Raw genomic sequence first — 8,301 nt, 5'->3', positions numbered from 1 at the left:
TTTTGATTTGGTTTTTTTTTTTTTTTTTTTTTATAATAAAAGGCTTTAAAAACAACAACAACAAAAAAACCTTTCCTGCCTTGGGTGTGGGTGTGTGTGTGGGTGTGTGTGTATGCACGCGTGTGCGTGAGAGAATGAGTCAGAAGGCTTTCATGTTAGAGGCCAAGGGTTGCCTGCTTCACTCCTCTGGGCAGAAGCAGCTTCTAAAACACATTTTATTTCATCGAACTTTTTAACGGATGTGAAAAGTTCAGTACGAGGATACCTGTTCCCCTACACGTGCATACACCCCACCCACGGCATTGCTTAGAGTGGTTCTGTAGTCATGGAGGAGAGCTACCCCTGTGGTGCTCACCTGAGACAGGAAACCCTGGGGTTTCTAATCTTGGCATCTCTGGAGAGCTGTTAGCCAAGGCCAGCCTCCATCCACTGCTGCTGCAGAGCCAGCCCCTCAAGGACAGTGCCTACTGTAGGTCACTGAACAAGGTCTGGGCCAGACAGGCTACAGGCGGCATTTGTCCCACCACAGCCCCACTGCTTCTCACTTGGCTTGTTGGGAACAAGCTTCCAGCCTTTAGACAAGTGTGCGAGGTGTTGCCAGCAGACTCCCCGCATCCTTGGTGGCAGCATCTCAGGAGAGCTGGGATCCCCCCGGGAGTCCTGAGTAGGCTTTCACCACCACCTGCCCGGAGCTGGGGGAGCCGCCCACCTATTCCCCAAGCTGACAGCTAAGGGCCACCTCCAGTTCTGCACATTTAGTAAAGGATAGGGCCTTGCAGGATGGGCTGCTTTCATGTCTGTTTCCTGAGGATGGGATAGGGGCGTGGCCATGTTTGGCCAGGAAAGGAAGTGTGTCAGTTCGGCCTCCTAAATATCTCAGAAACCACCTGTCTCAGTCACCTCATCCCTGCCACCCTAGTTGAAGCCACCATTGTTCAGAACCTTGAGGCTTCCCAGCCTTGGTCCAACTCTGTTGGCAGCCAGAACATTTCTCTTTAAAAAGATATATTTGAGCCCTAGCCGGTTTGGCTCAGTTGACCAAAGGGTCCTGGGTTTGATTCTGGTACCGTGGTCGCAAGTTCCTCCCTGGCCCAGGCCCTGGTCAGGGCATGTGCAGGAGGCAATCAGTTGATGTGTTTCTCTCACATCAATATTTCTGTCTTCCCCTCTCCTACTCTCTAAAAATCAATGAAAAAATATCCTTGGGTGAGGATTAATATATATATATATATATATATTCTAGAGGCCCGGTACATGAAATTTGTGCACGGGTAAGGTCCCTAGGCCTGGCACGGCGATCAGGACTGATCAGGGCCTTCCTTCCCTTGGTTGCCGCCAGGCCTTCCTTAGTTCTGTGCTGCCCCCTGGTGGTCAGCGCACATCATAGTGAGCAGCTGAAGTCCCAGTCAGTCAAACTCCCAAGGGGACAATTTGCATATCAGCCTCTTATTATATAGGATATATTTGACTACCCTGCTTAAAACCCATTAAATATGTCTCAGGATAAAGTCCTCAAGCTTCTTCCTTGTCATTTGCCCCTTTTACTCCTCTCCACCCTTAGCTAACTTTTTTCAATCCCACTGTCTGAGTGGGATTTTACACATGCTGTTCCCTCTGCTGGTACACCTTCCTAGTTTACATGTTACTTCCTCCAGGAAGCCATCTCCCACCCTGCTCAAGACCAGATCACATGTTCCCATAATACCCTACTGCTTACCATGGCTCCCATAAGTCAGTCTCCCAACTAGCCGGGAGCTCCACTAGGACACAGATCAGTCTGTGTTGCTCACCATGTCATAACCCAGCAGCTGATGCAGAGCTTGGCACATAATAGATGCCCAAGAAATACTGTTGAGTGAATGTTCCCAGTAGCTCATAAATCGAGAGGCCCATCCCTCCGATACAGCCAATCTGTTGCCATGTTCTCCAAACTCACTTTCCCACTCCCTCATACATTGCCTCCTTTCTTGTGCCAATACTACAAGCCCAGCCTCTTTTTCTTTGGCGGGGGAGGGATAGTTCCAAGCTAACCTTAATTCAGCTTTGAATTAATCTTCCTAAGGCGCACAAAAATGTTCAGTAACCCTCCAGGGTCATGTCTAAACAGAATAAATTCATCCTGCCACTGACGTCTCTGAAATGGGAAACACCATAGGTGACACGTGGAAGGTGTGTGCTTCTGTCTAAGAGGCTAAACTGGCACCTCTGTGGTCCCCAGACTTGCTGTGTTTAGGATGTGGTATGCCATCCTCACCACAGCTCTGAAAATCTTCCTTCAAACACCTCTTCCTCCAGAAGCACCTCCCACTTCCCCTCTCACTAGGAGGGATTAGCGTGGACATTCTGTGCCTTTCATAGGTAACAACATAGAAAAAACAGTCGACATCTAATGGACTTTACTAAGTGTTGGCCACTGTTCTGAGCACTTTCATGTAGGCACTCATAGCAGCCCTACCATTATCTTCATTTTAAAGGTGAGAAACTGAATTATGGACACTGACCATTTACTAGCCAAAGTGTCTTGGCTAGTAAAACCTGAAGACTCAGGCTCTAGCCTTGGTCCTATCCACTGGCACCCTAGCCTCTGTGTATGCGTGATCAAATTTCACTATCACACCCCACCCTGGAGAGGTGCCTTCATTCTATAGATGACAAACCAAGGCTCAGAGAGGTGAAGTGACAGCCCTAGAATCCGTGGCAGAATTGGAACATATGTGAACTGTGAGCCTGGGACTCGAACTCGGGCCTTTGTCCCAGCTCTCTCGTGCCCTGCTGAGCACCCAGGCTGGGCCTGTGCCCACACCCTTCTCCCAGGGCACTTTGAAATCCTTGAGGGTGGGGCTAACCTTAGCTACCTCTACCTCCCCCTTCACCTGTCCCAGAAGTGGGGGATAAGGAAATGTAGAGGTGGGTGTATAGGAGGGGGACCCCGCAGGACCAACTTCATGGGTGAGTGACCCATGCAATCACACAGGGCCCTGTACTCAGAAGGACCTTACACTTGGTTGAATGCTCTGCTGTCACCATCGTGAAAGTCTTAATTTTTTAACAAAGGGCCCCACATTCCACTTGCAATGGGCCCTGCAAATGATATAGCCAGTCCTGAAGGGAGGGACAATCCAGCTCTCCCCCGTCCTTCCAGGCCAACTCTGTGCTAAGTGTCATTTGGATGGCCAGCAGCAGAGCAGACCTGGCACTTCCCAGCTTGGGAGACCTGTCCTACCACCACTTTCCCAGGTGCCCAGGCCCAGAAGGGAACTTCAGCGCTGGACACCTATGTGTGGGCAGGAAACTTTAAGAGTATGCACCTGCGGTCCGGGAGCACCTGGTTTTGCCCTAAGCCTAGTGCTGTCACCCAGCTTCTGCCTCCCCCACCAGCCCCATTCCAGAGAGAGCTACAAGGGGGCACAAAGGTCCCACCGCGATCCCCTCTTCCCTGGAGTGTGACATGAGAGTGCTAGAAAGGCAAGACTGGAACAGATGCAGCGACACACAAACAGAGAGAAAACACCCTGAAAACCCCAGAAAAGGAAAGACAGAAAAAGAAGTAGAGAAAGGGGTTGGGGAGAAGATAAATGAAATGAGAGAAAAGAGACCATGAGAGGGAGATACAAGCGAGGCCCAAGATACTCCACGTCTGACTGGCCACAAGGAAAGCCATCTCCCCCAGCCCAGCACTGCACAGCATCTCCTTTAATCCTCGCAGCAACCCAGTGCGGCCAGGTTGGAGGCTCCGCGCACAGAGGAGAAAGGCCAGGCTCAGAGAGGTTAAGCAACTTGCCTCGGAAAACCAGACGGGGCAACGGAGGTGGCACTAGCGTTTGACCCTGGGTCTTCTCCACACACATACGTCCCGGTCCCCGACACAAGTACCAGTGGCCACAGTGATCATGCCTCGGACACTCAGGCTGAAGGAAGGTCAAGACAGAAATGAGTGCTGCGTGAGCACAGTAGGTTCCAGCTCCCGGCAGAGCCGAGGAGCCAGACGCATGCGCGCTGGCGACAGCTCCGGGCGGGCGCCGGGGGCGGGGCGCTGCCAGGGCCAGAATCCGAGGGAGGCCGGTGGCCAGGGGCGGGCTCCGGGACAGGGGCGGGGCCGGGGGCGGTCCGAAACCAGAGGCTGAGGGGCGGGGCCAGGGGCGGGGCGGGGCCTGCTCAAGGTTGGGGACCCGGCCGTAGCTGCGGCGGGGCGGGTTACAGGTTGGAGCCAAGTCCAGGCTGAGGATCCGCAGCGGAAAAGGAGATGAGCCTGGGCGGTGCGGGGACTGTGTGGCCTTCTGGAGGGTTCCAGGAAGCGGTGCTGGTCCCGGGAAGCAGGTTGGGCGATGCCAGCGGGAAGCCCGGCCCCAGGTTGTGTGCGGAGATTCACCCGGAAGGTTATTGGACGCTGTGGAAGGGAGCCCTGGCGCTGTGGGAGCCTCTTAGATAATCAGGCCTCCGCACTAGCTGATCCACGGGCCTGGAAAGCTCTTCCCTGCCCCTCGCAAAGCTGCTTCTCTCCTGTCCTTCAGGCCCTTCCTCGGAGGTTTCCCTGACTTTCCGAAAGGAGGCTCCTGGTTTTATAATAACGTGTCACCTGCCTCCTAAGGATGTTGTCAGTATAAAGTGAGATCATCAGGCTCCAGGAACAGGGCCCTGCACAAATGAGAACCCAGAACATGTAGTGGTTATTGCTGCGTGTACTTTGCCCATAAGTTCACTGTCTCTCTCCCTTTGTTGGATCCTCAAGGCCAATTACCAGTGCTTGCCATGCAGCAGAAGCTCAACAAATGTCAGATGTGCGAGTGAGTGGACGAAATGAACTTCCGGAATCCCAGGCAGACGCTGGCACTGCCTGGTCATCGGGCATCCGAGAGGTGGCTGTCTGTGTTGGGGGGGAGTTTCTCCCCGTAACCTGTACTCCCCTGGTGAGGTCAGGGAAGCTCCCAAATTCACCCTCCTAGACCTTCAAAGCTCAGGATGGAGAGGGAGAGGTGCGCTCCTGGGCCTTGGCACATGCCAGTCCTCACCCCCAACCTCGTTCACATTTATGTGTACATAATGTGAAGTTCAAGACCTTTCCTGCCCTGACTGGTTTGGCTCAGTGGATAGAGCATCGGCCTGCGGACTCAAGGGTCCCAGGTTCGACTCCAGTCAAGGGCATGTATCTTGGTTGCGGGCACATCCCCAGTGGGGAGTGTGCAGGAGGCAGCTGATCGATGTTTCTAACTCTCTATCCTTCTCCCTTCCTCTCTGTAAAAAATCAATAAAATATATATATATATATATTTTAAAAGTATTTAAAAAAAAAAAAAAGACCTTTCCCATTCCTCCCTTGTCCTGCCCAACCCTCTCCATGATTCTCCTGATCATCTACCTCCTCGAATTAGAGCTCTGGCCAGATTTATTGTAGGTATGTGCTTAGGGGGTCTTCTTTCCCACCGGACGGGGCCACCACTGAGTCCTTTTTCTCTTTGTGGCAAGACTCCTGGGGTAGAAATAAACTGGGTTTGTTGTAGTGACAGAAGGAAAACCAGAGAGACTGGGGACTAAAGGACAAGGGGAGGGAGGATAGAGTTGAATTAAAGAAGTGGGCAGAGGCTGGAATGTGCAGATCTTACGGACCACAGAAAAGGGGGTATGTTTTGTCCCTCGTGCAGGGGCAGTCGTTGGTAGTGGGGTTAGATTTAGGCCTGTAAAAACTCTGGCTAGATGAGAGGCAGGGAGCCCCATGGAGAGCCAGGTCCAGGTGGCAGCACCAGCTGGGAGGTGATGGGACTCAGATAGAGTTCAGTAGGGCACAGTCGAAAGATCATACCAGGTATGATCTGGATGACAGCGTGTGTATACGTGTGTGGGGGTGGGGGGAGGCAGCGAGGGAAGAAAGGAATCCAGGGTGACGCCTGAGTTTCTGGAAGATGGAGGAGCCACGACTGAAATGGGGAGGCGGGCGAGGAGCAGGTTGGACAGGGGCTGTGTGGTGGGAGCAAGAGCTCAGTGTGGGACGCTTTAAGTTGCAATACCTATTAGTCATCCAGGGGAGCTGCCAAGTAATGATGTGTCTGCGGGTCTGCCAGCTGGACCGAGACGGGCTTCCACTCCTCTTTCACTATCACTATCCCCAACGGAGGCTGGCAGTCCGAGCCCTGGACAAAGGTTTGTTGAGAGAAGGAATGACTGAAGCCAACCCGAAAGCCAAGTTTACAATCGACCTTCCCTCAACCACCAGAGGGCAGCACCATCCAAAACACAGCCTCCCCCAGATCGGAAACTGGCACTACCTCCTAGAAGCCAAGGACTCACCCTGACCTCTTCCCACTTTCCAGGGCCTAGGAATCAATGAGAGGCTCCCTGGAGACTGGCTCTCTTGTAGGACCCTGGTTTAGGCCTGCGGGGGCTGCAGATTGAGCTGTGGATGGGAGGGCAACCTGGGTTTTCAGGTGGTGGGGGAGGGAGGGCCACCTCCCGGAGCAGGATGGTTGGCATTTGAGAACCCACAGGGACTGTGGTCTGACAGGTTCATCAGGAAGAATTTTTTTTTTAAATAGTCACCCTCTAAATCGATTTTAGAGAGAAATAGGAAAGGGAGAGAGAGAGAAACATCGATTGGTGGCCTCCTCTCCATACCCCGATTGGGATCAAACCTGGAACCTTTTGGTGTGTGGGACAATGCTCCAACCAAAGGAGCCACCCAGCCAAACCAGGAAGAATTTTTAAAATTGGGGTTGCTCCAGAAAACCTAGGCCAGTGTGTGTCTATAGCTAGAGTGCCAAGGAATTGGAGAGGGGTGGGAGGGAGGGAGGTTAGAGACTTCCTGCTGTGGCATTCCGCGTGCCTCTGGCTCTGTTCTGCTCCAAATTCCATGTGCCACCTTGGCCTGAGGAGCTCAGCCACTCGTTCATCATACATTGATTAGTCTTTTCTGTGTCAGCCCCTGTGGTGGGCACTGGGAGCAAGAGATAAACTGGCAATATCAGTTACAGCTGCAGATGGTATATATTCCATTTTTTTCATACATTAGCATTTCCAGCATCAGGATACATTTTCCAATTAATGCAAACATTTAAAAAATATATTTTTATTGATTTCAGCGATGAAGGGAGAAGGAGAGAGAAATAGAAACATCAAAATGAGGGAGAATCATTGATGGGCTGCCTTCTGCATACCCCCCCACTGGGGATGGAGCCTGTAACCCAGGCATGTGCCCTGACAAAATCAAACCATGACCTCCTGGTTTTTAGGTCGACGTTCAACCACTGAGCCACGCCAGCCGGACCCAATTGATGCAAACATTTAATAAAGCTTCACACACACACTGTAAAAAACATGACATGGAAAAAATATAGTGACATTATGCATCTTGCAATTGATGATGTTTTCAAATCAAGGAACTAAGTGGTAAGTGCAGAATCAGAGCTGTGCAGAGTGGGGGGTTGGGCTACCCGGAGAAGATGGGTCTTAAAGGGTGAGCAGGAGTTCACCAGAGATGAGGACACAGAGGGCTTTCGGGCACAAGGGAGAGCAAATGCACAGAGGTGAGAACTGAGGGCTAGGCTGGCAGAGGACCCCTGATGCAGAGGATGGTGGCAACACAAGCTGGAGAGGGGAACTGGGCACAGTCGTCTAAGACCTTGACTTGCAGGTTGAGGAACTCGTTCACCGGATTTGTTTTGGGCAGAGTGGGTGGGAGCCTGGAGCTCCCTCTGGCCTGGAGTGCGGTGTCTGGGTGCTCACCAGGCAGTAGCTCCGTCAGAACTAGATTTGGAAGAGGCACCTCTGGTCCGGGCCGGCATCAGGGCAGCAGCCAGGAGGCTCCTGAGAAGCAGACAGATTAGAGAAGGTTCTCAAGAGGCCAAACCAGAGGGTGTGGCACTAAACTAGATTAGGACAGGGGCAGAGGGCGGAGTCAAGGCTGATGACTGGAGTCCTGGTTTGGGTATCTGGGTGGATGGTGGTGCTACCCACACAGAAGTGACCTGGCCTCTGACATGCTGATTCCAAGGTCTGCGGAGGCTGATCTCGGGATGTAGCCTGAGAGGTGCCCAGGGAGGGCCTCTCTGCCTTACAAAAGGGTCCTGGTTACTGTGCCCAGGATGGGAAAGGACCTTGTCATTTTGGAAAGCAGAGGCTCTAAAGAGGAACATGTTGAGATAGTGGTGCTGCTTTGAAACACATAGATCGCCCCCCACAACCCCTTGTGCTCTCAGCAGAGTGAGTTTCCCTTGCCAGGCAGCACGGAGACCCTGTGCCCTCCCAGGATGAGAGATTGGATCCCATGTTGTGGAATTACGATGATTCCATCATGAATCTGTCACTGGGTTG

Source organism: Myotis myotis, unplaced genomic scaffold (assembly GCF_014108235.1).
Source record: "Myotis myotis isolate mMyoMyo1 unplaced genomic scaffold, mMyoMyo1.p scaffold_m19_p_10, whole genome shotgun sequence".
NCBI classification, from domain to species: Eukaryota; Metazoa; Chordata; class Mammalia; order Chiroptera; family Vespertilionidae; genus Myotis; species Myotis myotis.
This window is presented reverse-complemented; position numbering follows the sequence as displayed.